Source organism: Hemitrygon akajei, chromosome 18, assembly GCF_048418815.1.
Source record: "Hemitrygon akajei chromosome 18, sHemAka1.3, whole genome shotgun sequence".
NCBI classification, from domain to species: domain Eukaryota; kingdom Metazoa; phylum Chordata; class Chondrichthyes; order Myliobatiformes; family Dasyatidae; genus Hemitrygon; species Hemitrygon akajei.
This window is the reverse complement of record NC_133141.1, coordinates 63142162-63158645: the sequence shown is the minus strand read 5'-3', so window position 1 is coordinate 63158645 and position 16484 is coordinate 63142162. Positions and strand designations below refer to the sequence as shown.

The following is a 16484-nucleotide window of genomic DNA, read 5'->3' as shown; positions in this document are numbered from 1 at the left end:
GATTTTTTAAAAATTCACAGAGAGTGATGGGGTTTGGAATGCACTGCCAAGGGTGATGGTAGATACAGATACATTAGGGAGATTTAAGAGATGCTTAGATATGCAGAAACATGAAAGGAAAATGGAGGACTATAGAAGGGGGAAGGGTTAGATTGATCTTAGAGCAGGTTAAAGGGTCAAACAATATTATGGGCTGAAAGGCCTGTACTGTTCTATGTTCTAAAGGCATTTGACTCTCAAACTCAGATAAAGGAGGAATATGTGAGGTATAAGCATACATTTTTTCTGCAAACAATGATGAAAATAAACAGATGTCTATCTAATTAGTGCAGGGGATGTTGTTACAGCAGCTGAGCTCAATAATAAAAAAATAAGTAACTGGATTACATTTGCAGATTAACTATTTTAATCCACAGAGAAGTAACATCATGCAAAGGTTTAGATTTGATTCATATTTTGTAGAATCTGTTACTGAGTTTTAGTTGAATTGAGGAAGTTATTCTAGATCAATTTCTCACATCAAATACCAAGGAATGGGTTAGTGTGTGGGATCAGTGACTGCCATATTCACAGGAAGTTGGGGGGCAGAGGTAAGCCTGACCTTTGAGAGCACACTCAAAATTGGCCAAGTAGTGGAATGGGCAAATCAAAATCTTCAGTGTTTTCCCCCTACATTGCAGTGTGCACTGTGGGCAAGTGACAAGTGCATAGTTTGCTTTAGTCAGAGGGTAGTAAATCTGTGGAATTAGTCGCCACGTGTGGCTGTAGAGACCAAGTCATTGGGTGCACTTAAGGCAGAGATAGATAGGTTCTTGATTAGCCAGGACATCAAAGGGTATGGGGAGAAGACAGGGGAGTAGGGATGACTGAAATAATTGGATCAGCCATGATTGAATGGTGGAGCAGACTCAATGGGCCAAATGGCCTACTTCTGCTCGTATATCTTATGGTCTTATGATGAGCCTTTCAATCCTGGAATCATTTTTTAAACTTCCTTTGAACCCTCTCCACTGTAAGGATATCTTTTCTTAGATAAAGGGCCCAAAATTGCTCTCAATACTCCAAATACCAATACCTCCCCAGTGCTTTATAAAATCTGTACATTACGTCCTTGCTTTTATATTCTAGTCCTCTCAAAATGAATGCTAAAATTGCATTTGCTTTCCTCAACACTGACTAATTCTGCAAATTAATGTTTAGGGAATCCTGCACAAGGACTTCCAAGACCCTTTGTACCTCAGATTTTTGAATTTCCTTTCCATTTAGGAAATAGTCTATGCTTTTATTTCTTCTATCAAAGTGCATAACCATACACTTCCTGACACTGTATTCCATTCTCTTAATCTAACTGAGTCCTTCTGTAGCCTTGCTGCTTCCTGAACACTATCTGTCCCTCCACTCATCTTGGCCAATACCTCCTCATCTCTGTTCTAAAGGGACACTTCAATTCTGAGGCTGTGCCCTCTGATCCTAGACTCTACCAGTATTGAAAGCACTCTCCATGTCCGCTCTAAGCCTTTCAATGTCCAGTAGGTTTAAATGAGATCCCTCCCTTATCCGTCAAATAATTGGAGTTGGAATGTGAGCGCATTGGCTTGGCAGTGTCAATATCCAAGGCCAATATCATGAAGCATATTTCTGTTCTGTTGAGAAGTCTATTTTAAGATCTCTGGAGTGAGTCTCAAGCCCACAACTTCCACCTCAGAACAGTTGCAACCTCAGTCATGCCTAATGTCAATGGCACTTCACCTTCCAGTCAGACTCTCAAGACTTTGTTCTATACTTTTATTCCAGATGATCTGGGGTTCAGTGCAAAGTTTAATCAAAGGGGATCTCTCACTTTGATGATAAGAAATGGCCAGTTCAATGGGACTCATCCATCATGTGCTGTGTTGTATGACGTGGGCAATCATGGTTTTTTCATGCCCATGATTGTTCTTGGCATATTTTTTCTAAAGAAGTGGTTTGCCATTACCCTCTTCTGGGAAGTGTCGTTACAAGACAGGTGATCCCAGCCGTCGTCAATTACTCTTCAGATATGTCTGCCTAGTGTCAGTGTTCGCATAACCAGGACTTGTGATATGCACCAGTTGCTCATACGACAATCCACTACCAGCTCCCATGACTTCACGTTACACTGATCGGGGGGGGGGGGGGGGGGCGGGGAATGTCTAAGCAGGTGCTACACCTTGCCCAAGGGTGACCTGCAGACTACCTGAGGGAAGGAGTGTTTTGCACCTCCTTTGGTAGAAATGCATCTCCATCCCACCACCCAGATATTGACCACTAACTGGCCAATATCTTGCCCTAACTTTGTCAAGTCAATAGTTAATTAAGATTATCTGTAAAATGTACTCCTTAAAGACAACCAATAAAAAATGAACAATAAAACTGAGTGCAGACCTGGAGCTCAGTTTAACTTGATCTTGACTTAGTTAAACTAACAGAAGGAAAAGAGGGGCACTTTAGCCAAAGCTTGAATTTACTTTTAACACCAAAATGGGATGTTGGCAAAGAACCAAGTTAGCCAAGTTAGAGTGGGTAGCCTTTTTCTTAATTAAACCTGCAGAAACAGCACACTTTCAGGTTAAATGTTAAACTATTTAATTCTGCAGCCACTGTGACAAACTCTGAGGAAGTAATGGATCTTGGCTCTGGTTATTGAATGTGAAGTTTTCTGCCTCATACAGTTGATCAAGTATCATAAGCCAATAAGACAATAGGCCAAATGGCCTAATTCTGTGCCAGAGTCTGCTCTGCTATTCCATCATGGCTGATTTATTGTCTCTCTCAACCCAATTCTCCTGCCCTCTCTTCCCGTAACCTTTGACACCACGATAAATCAAGAACCTATCAACCTCTACTCTAAATATATCCAATGACTTGTCCTGCACAGGAGTCTGTGGCAATGAATTCCAGATTCACCAACCTCAGGCTAAAGAAATCCCTCCTCTGTTCTAAAGGGATGTTCTTCTATTCTGAGGCTGTGCCCTCAGGTCCTAGACTCCCCCACTATAGGAAACATCTACTCTACATTTAGAGCTCTTAATAATTGATAGGTTGCAATGAGATCCCCTCTCATTCTTCTAAACTCCAGTATCACAATCACTCACAAATTAACAGCGACTTTACTCTAAACTCCAGAGCCATCAAACACTCCAGTGAGGCTCGAGTTCTCGAGCTGTATATTCTGAGATATTCCTGATGTAGGGCAAAGCTGTGCGTTTCAATATATGTTGAGCAAGGACTACGTGACTTAGTCCTTAGTAAGCATCTCCTGATGGAATTCTGTGAGTAACTGTTGTTCTGGAGAATTTTAAATAACTGTAACTTTAAGGAAGCTTGTCTCAAGAACCAAGATACCATTAAAGACAATGGACAAAAGCAATGTGGTGTTCAAGATCATCTGTGGAGACCAACAAGAACTACACTGACCAGACTCTCAACTCATTTACGGGAACAAAAACTGGCATTACAGAGGTAAGATCCACTGTCGCTGATCTCGGTACATGATGACCAAGAAAAACATCTCTTTAACTGGGACACCATAGAGGCTCTGGTGCAGGCAAACGCGAAGCAGGCACAAGAATTTTTAGAAGTGTGGTTCTCTTCTGATAACTCTAAACATATAGAAATAGATGCCATCTACAAACTCTTAAGAGCCAAAGTAACGCGAGCCAATAGTATTCAAAGGTAAATTAAAGGTGTAGCCGATCAGGGCCGTGGCAAGAGAATAGGGGTGGGGGGTGAGGGGGCTATATAAATGCAAGCACTCCCAGAGATAAACACCAACAACTGTGCACTGAGAATGTCAGCTTGACTGGTGATGAAATGTCTGCAAGCTACTTGCCAAGCTGTGAACACTGCAACAGCAAACATCGGGAAGTCTAATAGCAATTGTACAGTGCTTCACTGAGAACACTGCATTCAGTTTTGGTCTCCTCATCAAGGATTGATTTCCTTCAATTGGAGACAATTCAGAAAACTGACTTTCCTGGAATTGAGGGTTGATTAATGAAGGAAGTTTGAGCAGATTGGGCTTGTAATCAGTGGAATTCAGAAGAATGAAGTGCAGCCAATAGAAGAAGTCTGTCTGTCCAACTAGTTAAACACTCATAAATAATTAAAAACAAGGGTGAGTAGTGTCCAATTTTGAAAACATTGAGAATTTAACCTGGCAAAACATGCCATTGCTTGGGCAGGCCCATCCTCAACTTTATGATCTTGTAGCTCCATGCACAGTGGTCAAATTAACCGTCTTCATCCTCTAGCGACACCGCTTGCTGTGGCTAGCCTGTAGTTGAAGAGAGTTTACAGAATGAAATAAACTTTAAGCAAATGAGATCATTTAACCCTCTGACTGGGTAAAGGGTCTCAATCCAGAACATCAGCTGTCCATTTGCCTTCACAGATGCTGCCCAACTTGCTGAGTGCCTTTTGCTTTGTGGTGTTCCAACATCTGCAGTTTCCTTGGTCTCCATTTAACCCTCTTGTTCACAAAGTTAAAATAACAACGGCTACCCAACTAATCCTACTTCCAAGCTTCTGTCTACAGTCATGTGGAATGTGGTTCACAAGAGATTGTCCACATTCTTAAATATAACGGAGGCTCTTACTTCCATCACCCATTCAGAAGGTAAGTTCCAGACACCCAGTACCCTTCGACTGCCCTCTAATTCTTCTGATTACTTTAAATCTACACATACAAACTACTGGCTCTGAGGGAATTAAGCTATACCAACTCACCTGAAGCCTCAAGTTTAATCAATATTGATCAAATCTCTCATTTGCATGCATTCTAAACACTACACCTCACTATTAACCATCCCAATCCAACCCATTCAAAGTAAATTATCAAAGTACATACTGTATATGTCAACATGAGAATCATTTTCTTGCAGACATTCACAGTAGAACAAAGAAACAATAGAACCAATGAACAGCTACAAAGACTGACAAAACAATGTACTGTTACGAATGTGCCACAACTCTGAGGGACCAAAGGGTACAAAGTAGTCCCCTCCTTTTTGAGAATCGCAAGATCGCTATTAATTCAGGTTTGGGGACCCAGGAAATTAGAGAGAATCCTCAAGGGTTTGGAATGTGTGTCCTGCCCTCAGCGAGACAAAGCCACGGATACCGGCCATTGTCTCTTGGAGACGGAATTGTGTATTGAGTACTGTACTATTCATTGAAGCCCTCAGGGAATGACCAGAGTGGTCTGGTTGAGGGATTGCATCATCCCAACCTGACTGACATCTGAGACCCCGTGAGTAAGGATAAAAGAGGGTCTGGGGAACAATCCCTTCAGACGCACCAGGAGAAACGCTAGAAATCCCGTGACAGTGTTTAATAGCGACAGCCAGTGGGGCTCACGTGCGTCCTTTTCCATTTGCCAAGGAATTGGCGGGCCTTACCACGGAAGAACGGCTTTAGCTAAAAGGAGAAACCAACACCAACGGAACTCTGGAAGGATCGACATCATAAAAAAGGAAAAGCTGGCAAGTTGCAAAAATCCCTCTCGTGACTCCAACCAAAGGCTGCCGCCTGCATGAACTTGAGTGACTTTTATATTTCCATCGGACAATTCATTATCCCCTAGACAACGATAGAGCTATTTCTCATTGATTATTATTATACCCGCGCTTTTAGATTTAGTATTGACGACGTATATTATCTGTATGTTGCCATTGATATTATTTTTGTGTATTTCTATCAATAAATACTGTTAAAAATAGTACCATCAGACTTCAACAGACCTCTCTATCTTTGCTGGTAAGTGACCCAGTTACGGGGTTTGTAACAGTACCAAAGACAACATTCTGTACAAATACAAAAATAGTAATAATATTGAGAACACAAGTTGTAGAAATCTTGAAAGTGAGTCCATAGGTTGTGAAATCAGTTCAGAGTTGAGGTGAGTGAGATTATCCATGCTGGTTCAGGTGCCTAATGGTTGTAGGGTAATTAACTGGTCAATTCTTCCAACTCCTACCCTTCACCAGACTTGGCAGCATCCTTAAGTTTCCTCTGGCCCTTCCAAAACCTTGACCAGAGCTGCATTTAGTGCCCAAGCTGTGGTCTGTCCAGGGCAAAGGAGGATTTTTGGGATGGGTTTAGGGACCAAATCCATGCATTGTGAGAGAGACAGAATCACGTGCCAGTTTTAGCAGGTGTGCGCCATATTACAAACCACCCACAAGCATTTAGATGGGCATTTGAAACATCATGCTATACCAGACCTTATGCCAAGTGCTGAAAAATGGGATTTCTATGGATAGGTACTTGATAACCAGCAATAACATATGCTGCAAGATGACCCTCAAACCAGAATGCCACCAAGTCATCCTTGTATCTCAGCTAAAATATTGCAGGTGCTGGAAATGTGAAATAAAACTAGAAAAATGCTGGAAACTCTAAACAAGACAGTCAACATCTGTGGGAAAAGAAATGGTGAATTCTTCAGGTCAAAAGATCCTCATTTTTGAACTAAAATGTTGACTATTTCCAGCATTTTCTGATTTTCTTTATTTATTGAAGAGGAACCCAAGTGCTTCATATAGAAAGGTGTGCAGCCAAACCTGAAAAGAAGTGAATTCTCCCACAGGTGCTGAATGTGTACTGTGAATTAAGGAATGAACATCTGCCATTGACACCAAATACCTTTCATGTGTAACCCTGCACACAACTGGGGTGCCCTGCATAACACAGCAGTTAGCACAACACTGTTACAGCTCGGAGCATCTTTTGGACATTCTTGCCATGACTGTGTGGCTTTCCTCCAGATGCTCTAGTTTTCTCCCATATTCCAAAGACGGTTAATTGTCTTGTGATTAGGCAAGAATTATGTAGGTGGGTTGCTGGACAGGGTGTGACACATTGGACCAGTAGGGCTGTTCTGCACTGTATCTCAGTTTCAATCACAGCCTCAAAACCTCTGGTGAAACTGTCCCAACACTACTCCATCAGTTCCATTGTCTTGCTCTGCCATGGAAACACTAAACCCCTTTGCAATAACATTTGGACAGATTGGTATCTCAGGAGGCGCACACTATATATTTTTTAAAAAACAATGAAATATTCACATTAGTTTATTGTCCTCAACATCCTCGTGCAACTCAAGGCAAAAGAAAGTATAGAGACAATCTTCGGCCCAAATTTGGGATCAGGGTCATGGTGCTGATAAATGAACTGTTGATAGAAAACAATGTGTAAAGAGCCATCTCCTCTTCAGGGTTGCAGACTTTGGATTAAATAGGCAGGAAAATTTACATTTTTTTGTTTCTTGTTTCACATCACAATAAAGCCAAAATCCATATCAAGCATAAAATCTGGATTCCATGATTCGAGTCAGAGTACTATAACACAGAAGCAGATCCTTCAGTCCATCTAGTCATGCCAAACTATTATTCTGTCTAATCCCATTGACCCACTCTTGGACCATACCCATTCAATCTATGTACTTATGCAAACTTCATAAATGTTGAAATTGAAACCACATCCAAACTTTTCACTAACTGAAAAACTGCTCATTCCACACTCACCACCGAGTGAAGTTCTCTTATGTTCCCCTTAAACATTTCACCTTTCACCTTTAGCCCAAGACCTCTAGTTCTAGTCTGATCCAAACTCAGTGAAAAAAAGCCTGCTGCATTACCATATCTACACCCCTATCAAATCTCATCTCATTCTCCTGTTCTCCAAGGGAATAAAGTCCCAACCTATTCAATTTTTCCCTATAGCTCAGGTCCTCAATTCCCAGCAACATCCTTGTAAATTTTCTCTGCACTTTTTCAATCTTATTGATATTGTTCCTGTAGGTGGGTAAACAGAACTGCACACAGTACTCCAAAATTAGGCTCACCACTTCAAAATAACACCCTAACTCCTGTACCCAGTACTTTGATATATGAAAGCCAATGTGCCGAAAGTTTTCTTACAACCCTTTCTACTTGTAATGCCACTTAAGAAATTATGGATCTGTATTCCCAGAACCCTGTTCTACAGTACTCCTCTTTTCCCTATCATTCAATGTTCAAGACCTACCCATAGGTGGTGCTCCCAAAGCACACTTACACTTGTCTGCATTAAACACCATCTGATATTTCCAGCTGGTCCAGATCCTGCTGCTTTGGGAGTCTTTTTCGCTATCCACTACACTCCCAATCTTTGTATCATCCACAAATTTGCTGATCCCCGAATTATGCTGAATGCTTGTGGTCTGAGCCTGGGGCAGCTATTAACAATTTGTTCAGGAATAAACCAGTTCCCCCTCAACTCTTTTATGATTAACCACCTCCATCAGTAGCAGAATCAAGCCTTGCCACGAGTCAGCCAACACCAAATCTCAGTAACCAAACACTTGTACACAGTTATAAAGTCCAGTAACCAGCATTTTCTACCCAATAACCAACCATTCCCTTTGTTCCCTCTCCTAATAGATTCCACCATCATTTTGTCACTTCCACCCATCACCTCCCAGATTCTAGTGCTATTTCCACTCTACTGTCTCTTATCCATGCCAAAGGGATCCACCTCCCAGACCTGATGAAGAAGTCAGGCCAAAACATCAATTGTTTATTCCTGTCCATAGAAGCTACCTGACCTGCTGAGTTCCTCCAGTATTTTGTGCTACCTGCCATCTCTTGCCCCTTCCATCCAGCTTTTTATACCGGCTATCTCCCCTCCTGTCTGGGTGAAGGGTATCAACCCAAAACGGTGACTGTCCATTTCCTTTTATACATGCTGCCAGACCCACTGGGTTCCTCCAGCATTTTGTGTGAGTTCCTCCAGCGTGTTATTTGTTGCTCCAGATTCCAATCTGCAGTCTCTTGTCCACAGCCCATGACCTCTGTCAAGTGAACAACTATAGTTCCTTTCAAAAGTAACCCCCTAGCAATAGCCAATTTCCTTCACACAAGAGTCCTAGAGAAATAAAACACTGAAACAGATCTTCAAACCAAATAAACATCAATCCAACATTAATCCCATTTCACCCCCCTTCTCCACACATTCCAATCAATTCCCCCCAGTCATCTACACATGAGAGACAATTTACTCTACCAACCTGTATGCCTTTTGTACTTGGGAGGAAACTGGTGCATCTGGGGAAAATCCACACAGACAGCAGCAGAGGTTAGGACTGATCCTGGGGTATCTGGTGCTGAAAGACAGTGACTATACTAGCTATACCCAGTGTCACCTCCTCCCTCCAAATAACAAACTACTGTTTTCCCCAGTGACTCATACCCAGCCCACATGCAATAAATTATATCCCTGATACCAGCTTAAGTATCTCAAAGTTCAAAAGATTCATTTTATTGTCATGTACAATAAAACTCTGATATTTATCTACTCCAGATTGCCATTAAATACAGAAAGACCATGGATGTTGATAAAAGAAAAGATTTCAAACCCCCCCAACCGCCACAAGAAAAGAAACAAAACTCACAGACTCTCAAATCTCTTCCCACCCCACCCCCCCCCCTTCACACGCAGCAGAAAGTCTCAGTAACAATCCCTGACTCTCTTACTCACAGAAAACAACAGTCCTTAAGATCCCATTCAGTATTCTGAAGAATGTCAGCCCAGGCTTCCAACTGTATTTCTACTCCCAGGTTCAGTCATACAGCAGTTTGTTACAAGGGAGGCTACTCCCCATGCAAAAGGAATTCACATAGAAGCACAATTAATTGTGCTGCTCTTCCACTGATAATTATCCTGGTTTTGAGGCCCATTAAATTCCAATGAAAAAATCTCCTCACCTACTACCATTTTGTCAACCTCCTCTTTTGCCATTACAGAACAAGCCCCATGTCCAATTTCTGGTAAATGTTGCCCACAGTAACCAAATTAATCAACACTGGATAGACCATAGTGACTGCAATTTAAATAATCGTGCTTAAGATGCTTTAAGATAGACACACAAATAGAGAGGAAATGGAGACAGATCATGTGCAGGCAGAAGAGATTTAGTGTAAATTTGGTATTGTGTAAGGCACAAATATCATCGTCTGAAGGACCTGTTCCTGGACTGTTCCATATTCTAGGTACAAGTCAGGACCACTGCACATGCATCTAAAACTTGGAAATTCAAATCTTACCAATGGATTCAGAATTTCTAATATGTTAGCTACACTCAGTGGCCATTTTATTAAGTGCTCATTAACACAAATATCTAAATCAGCTAATCCTGTGGCTGCTACTAAACGCATGAAATCATGCGGACATGAGTTTGATGCATGGGTTTCCTGAAGGCGCTCCGGTTTTCTCCCACCATCCAAAGATGTACCAGTTGGTAGGTTAATTGGTCATAGTAAATTGCCCCACAATTAGGCTAGGGTTAAATTGGGGGTTGCTGGACAGCATGGCTCAAAGGGCCAGAAGGACCTGTGCTACATTGTATCTCAATAGATAAATGATTGAGGTGTTCTGTTGTTGTTCAGACCAAACATCAGAATGGGGAAGAAATGTGATCCAAGAGACTTTGATCGTGAAATGATGTTGGTGTCAGACAGGGTGATCTAAGTACCTCAGAAACTGCTGATCTCCTGGGATGTTCACACATGACTGTCTCTAGAGTTTACAGAGAATGGTGAGAAAAACAGAAAACAAAAACATCCAGTGAGTTGCAGTTCTGTGGGGGAAAATGCCTTGTTAATGAGAGAGGTCAGAGGAGAATGGCCGGACTGGTTCAAGCTGTCAGGAAGGCAACAATAACTCAAGTAACCATGTGTTATAACAGCAGTGTGCAGAAGAGCATCTCTGAATGCACAACAGAAACTTTGAAGTGGATGGGCAACGGCAGAAGAAGACCACAAACAGGAGGTACAGGAGGCATCTAACAAAGTGGCCACTAAGTGTATCTCAATACTCAGGATCATGGATATTGGAATTTGGATTTCAATGAGGATTGTAGGCCCATGAGTTTTGAGATACTTTGGCACTAGAAACTGTGGTGACACTTATGGGCTTTCCCCAGAATCTTTGGGTGTGTTGATTGTTAAAGCAGACAATGAATTTCACCGATTGTGACCTGTGTCTCCCAAGCTAGTCTCATTATTGTTTTCCTACAGCATAAGCATTTAGAGATTTTTTTGTTAAAAAAATAAAAACACTAGTTATAAGGATATACAGTCTTAATACAGGCAAATGGGGGGGGGGGGTTAGTGTAATTGAGCACAAAATGTCAGCATGGACGTAAGTGCTACAACATTTGGCTTATCAAATCTAGGCTGTTTTTCAGAGCAATCCTCTTTCTCTCCTCTCCCCCACCCCAACAATCTCCCTATAACCTACTGTTTCACTGTCCAATACCTCCTCCCTCCCTAAGATATTCTTATCACCAGTCTATACACTGGGGTAATTTACAGCAGCCAATATGCCTCCCAACTCAAATCCTTGGGACATGGGAGATAACAGGAGCACCCTTGGGAAACCCAGAGAGCCATAGAGGTGAAATGTGCAAACTCCACACAAACAGTATTGAAGTCTAGTTACGGGAGCTCTTGACCTCTCCTTCCTCTTCTGGGCGAGGGTCTAACATCCCACAGAAAATTACACAAACACTAAGATTTATTAGCAAGTAAAAAAAGCTAAAAATCTGAAAAGAAGAATGCTTAAAACCAACCCCGTCCAAAATAAAAGTACAAATATGTCACCGTACACTACCTTGAGATTCACTTTCTTGCAGGCGTTTACAGGAAGATAAAGAAATACAATAGAATTTATAAAACAGACTTGCAAATAACCAATGTGTGAAAGACAATTAGTGCAAATAATAAATAATATTGATAACATGAGTTGTCGAGTCCTTGAAATTGAGTCTGTAGTTTGTGAAATCAGTTCAATGTTGGGGTTAGTGAATCGTCACCAAGCAACAGTCCAAATATCATTTAGTTTTTGTTCATGTTCCTGTTAAAACGCCTTGAGGTATTCTTTGTATTAAAGCTGCTATATAAATGAAGGCTGTCGAACCTCTGATAATCGAATGCAAGGACAGATGGGAGAGCAGTTACAGAGATGCTGTGCAAGGAAACTTATTGCTCACAAACAGAGCAGATGGATGATACTGCAGCAGGTGATTGGGTCCCTTTTCACATTAAGTGCAAATCCATCATACACTGGTCAAATTCAGTCTCCTCCATGTGTGTGTTTTTTCATCATCTAAGTGACTGTAATCTTTTTTACTGAGACCATGCATTGAATTAAAAACAAACAGTGGGCAGTTGTCATGGTATTACATTACAGCATGATCGGGTTTTGTGAGGACCAAATAAATAAAGGAAGAAATAGACAGGAGCTTAAGGCTCATAACCAGCTCATGTTTCAGCAGCCCGATTTATTGTGTCAAAGTCTATTGGATTCTCAGAATTAGAGTCTTTTTGGAGAATTGTCAGTCATTCTGTGAGGGTCAGTGACAGGAAGGAGGTCTGTAGTTCAATCTGTACAGAGCATTCAGTTCAGGAGCCCACCATGCTACATATAGCCTGCTATCTTTTGTTTCAAAAAGTCATTTCTTTGCTGTTGGATTTCCATCATTTCAAAATGAGCAATTTGTTCTTTGCCATTAGGATCATTGCAGTATTGAAGAGCATTCACCTCACTAGGTCTATGCTGTTACTCAGTAAAGCACTCCCATTCACCACTACACTCAGTGGCCACTTTATTAGGTACACTTGCTTATTAACATAGATATCTAATCAGCCAATCATGTGGCAGCATCTCAATGCATAAAAAACATGGTCAAGAGGTTCAGTTGTTGTTCAGACCAAACATTAGAATGGAGAAGAAAGTGATCTAAGTGACTGACTATGTTGGTGTCAGACAGGGTGGTTTGAGTATCTCAGAAACTGCTGATCTCCTGGGATTTTCATGCACAACAGTCTCCAGAGTTTACAGAGAATGGTGTGAAAACAGTGAGTAATAATATTTTTTTAATGAGAGAGGTTCAGAGGAGAATGGCCAGACTGGTTCAAACTGACAGGAAGGTGACTATAACTCAAATAACCACACATTATAATAGTGGTTTGCTGAAGAGCATCTCTGAATGGACAACACATCGACCCTTCAAGTGGATGGGTTACAGCAGAAGACCACACTGGGTTCCACTCCTGCACCTAATAAAGTGGACACTTTATCTGCAATCATATTTCCTCTGTCCTACAGGTTTTAATCTGGTTTCATAACCCCTCAGGCAGTGATTCCCAGGTTATGAGTACCGAAAGATGTCTCCATCTCATACTTCCTTTCACCACACAAGGAGACAATTCAGTCCATTGATGACAACCCCTAAGGCCACACAATGCTGTTCCCCCACATTTCCCTTAACCTATCCTTTCTCGTATACATATCAACTCCATCCAGATTTGACCACCAGCACTACACTAGGGGCAATGTAATTAACACTTCAACTATCAGGCTCCTGAACCAGCACTTCACTCATCACAATGCTGAACTAACTCCACAACCTATAGACTCACAGAAAAATTTTAAAAATACTGAGTTGTAGTGCCTTTACATACAATTTGTCTTTTGCACATTGGTAGTTTGTCAGTCTTTGCTTATGTATAATTTGCATAAATCACCTTCCTGTAAATGCCTACAAGAAGACAATCAAGGTGGTACATGGTGGCATATACATACTTTAATAATAAGTTTACTTTGATCTTTGAAACAGCACATCCTTGGGCTGTGGTAAGAAGCTGGAGCATACAGAAGTGACCCACAATTTGCTAATTACCTGCAAACAGCTCCACAAAGTCAGGATTGGGTCTGGGTAATTTAGCATTGCATGGACCAACTGAACAAAACTCCTCTGCATATGCTCCCTAGTCCTTACGAGCAGCCTACATTACCTACCTCTCCCAACATGAATCCTTGCTAATCAAAAGCAGTAGCTGCAAATGCTGGAAATCAAAAGCAGAAAATGCTGGAAACACTTAGGTCAATCAACATCCATATAGAGAGAAGCAGAGTTAACAATCAAATCCTTGGCCTAATAGAATAACACAGTAAGGTAGTAGTTAGCACAGTGCTTTTCTTGCAGCACAGTGCAAGACTGGGGTTCAATCCCTGCCACTGTCTGTAAGGAATTTGTATGCTCCCCCCATGAAAGTATGGGTTTCCTCCAGATGCTTTTGGATTCCTCCCACATTCCAAAGGCGTACAGTTAGTGTTAGAGAGTTGTGGGTGGGCTATATTGATTATAGAAATGTAGCAACACTTACAGGCTGACCAGCATAATCCTTGCTGATTTGTCAAACAATGCATTTCCCTGCATGTTTTGATGTATATATGACAAATAAAGCTCATCTCTAACTCTATCTCACTTTCTAGTGCAAGTATCCATTATCTTCAGTTTTTTTTTAATTTTTGAGTCCTTGTTGGCAGCACTGTGATGCAAGATGTAACAAGATTCACAATTGTTGGTTTGAATCCAAAGACTCAGGAGTAGATGCATCATCTGGTACAGGTTTAAGCACCAAGTGCCAGATGGTCACCTAAGATTTTCTATTCCTCAGTGCTGACATCTTATGCAAAAGACAGCAATGCAGTAATGCACAGCAGTGCCCAAAATATGCATCTGTGTGTGGAAGCCTGGAATTTAAAATGCAGTGCTATTTATTTCAGCAATACTTAAATGCACTAAACATAATATTGTCATGTCTGGGTCAGTTTGTGTCATTCTAAACGTTTTATCAGACACTTCCCAATAAGAAACAGAAGACAGAAAATGCTGGAAGCATAAACAAGAGATTCTGCAGATGCTGGAAATCCAGAGTAACACCATAGATGCTGCCTGACATGCTGAGTTCCTCCGCATTTTGTCAGAGGGCAATAAACAGCCTATTTTAGGCCAAGATCCTTAATCAATACTGGAAAGGAAGAGGGAAGGAGCCAGAGGAAGAAGATGGGGGGGGCGCAGGGGAGAGGAACACAAGCTGGAAGCACTCAGATTGGACACCACCTGTGGAAAGAGCAACAGTTAACATTTTAGGTTGGAAAACCATCAGAATAGGAGAAAACAACACAGAAAGCAAGTTAGCTTTCAGCAACAGAGAAGGTGGGGGACTATCCGTCCATCTGGTAGTAGCACTATGGGATGTGCCAAACAGAAAAATTATGTCAAAGTCACAGATGAATGACAGACAGAAGAGGAAGTGCAGACAGAGGAAGTGAGTTACCTAATGCAGGAGAATTTGATCATGAGTCATCACTACAATGTGCTCAGACAGATGGAGTGTTATTCATCAAACTGTCATTGCTTCTCAGAGGATTGTCACTTTGTCATGGTGGAGAGGCTTGGAATCTCAGGAACTCACAACAGCAATGCCTTCTGTAGTTTAGACATCTGGCACTTAACTCCTGGTAGGGTCACCCATGGCGGTAAAGTCAAGGGGGAGGTTCCAGAAGAGTGATCCAACCAAGACCTCAGCAGAGACACATTACAGTATCAGTGAAGGCGGAGGAAGGCTGCAACAGTGAATGGTCCCCAGTCATCTTGCATTCTATACCACTGGATCCTGATCCCGATCTGTCAGGAACCGTGTGGTGGCTGGCCATGCATCAGCTTCCCCATGTTAAAGTCACATACAGACTTTCTCTATTAAGGGAATCCACCCTAACATCATCCCAGATTAAGTCCCATGGGGTTCAGCAAGGGGCGAAGGGGCAGGATTATGTAGATCCTGGTTTGGCCTCTACAGCCACTTGAAGATCGGTAGACAACCCCTTAGCAGACCATCATACTGTACTCAAGTGACTGCACAGCTACTACTATTCATGAAGCTTGCATTGGGTGTTGATGTTCCAGTACAGGAAGCTATAGACAGACAGCTCAGTGTGGGATGGGGTCAAGAACGGGAAAGGCAGGCAAAAAGAAACTCTGATTCAAAACCACTTCCTTCTGCAGCATTGCCAAGCAACTGAGATTGTATTGTTTTCTGTTAGTGAGGCCTTTCACAAACCCTAGGTTTCTCTCACATTCTATTGGACCTCACTACTCACTACACATACTTTTCTACCCTCTCCCTAGTCACCCCACCATTCCTCCACACTCAGCACCTGACCTAGACTCCTTAATAACTGAGTACCCAAAACACCAGGTCACCAAGTTCCCAAGGTCCTTAAGGTCCTAATACTGCAGTAAATCTCAGCTCCCACCCCATGATTATTCAATAGTCCATCGCCAGACCCCTCAGGGACCAGAATCTCCAGCCCCCTTTCCCATCCCACAAGATGACAAGAGAGACTGCAGATGTGGGAGATCTGGAGCAACATATACAAGTCATGCAGAATCTACGGAGGGTAATGAACAGTTGATGTTTCTGGCCCAGAGCCCTCACTGTCATGATCCCGGGAAAGAAAGGTTTAACATGAGGAGCATTTGAGGAAAATCTCCCATCTTGGTGCTGGGAGAGTCTAGGTCCCTTTAGAATAGAGATGAGGAGGAATTTATTTTGCCAGAGGTTGGTGAATCTGTG

The 16484-nt window shown here is 41.9% G+C and overlaps 1 protein-coding gene across 3 annotated transcripts in view; it reads right to left on the bottom strand.

Moving 5' to 3' along the window:
- The window catches only part of cacnb1 (calcium channel, voltage-dependent, beta 1 subunit), a 464251-nt gene that overhangs the window by 256085 nt on the left and 191682 nt on the right, over nt 1-16484 (bottom strand). The window lies entirely within an intron of this gene.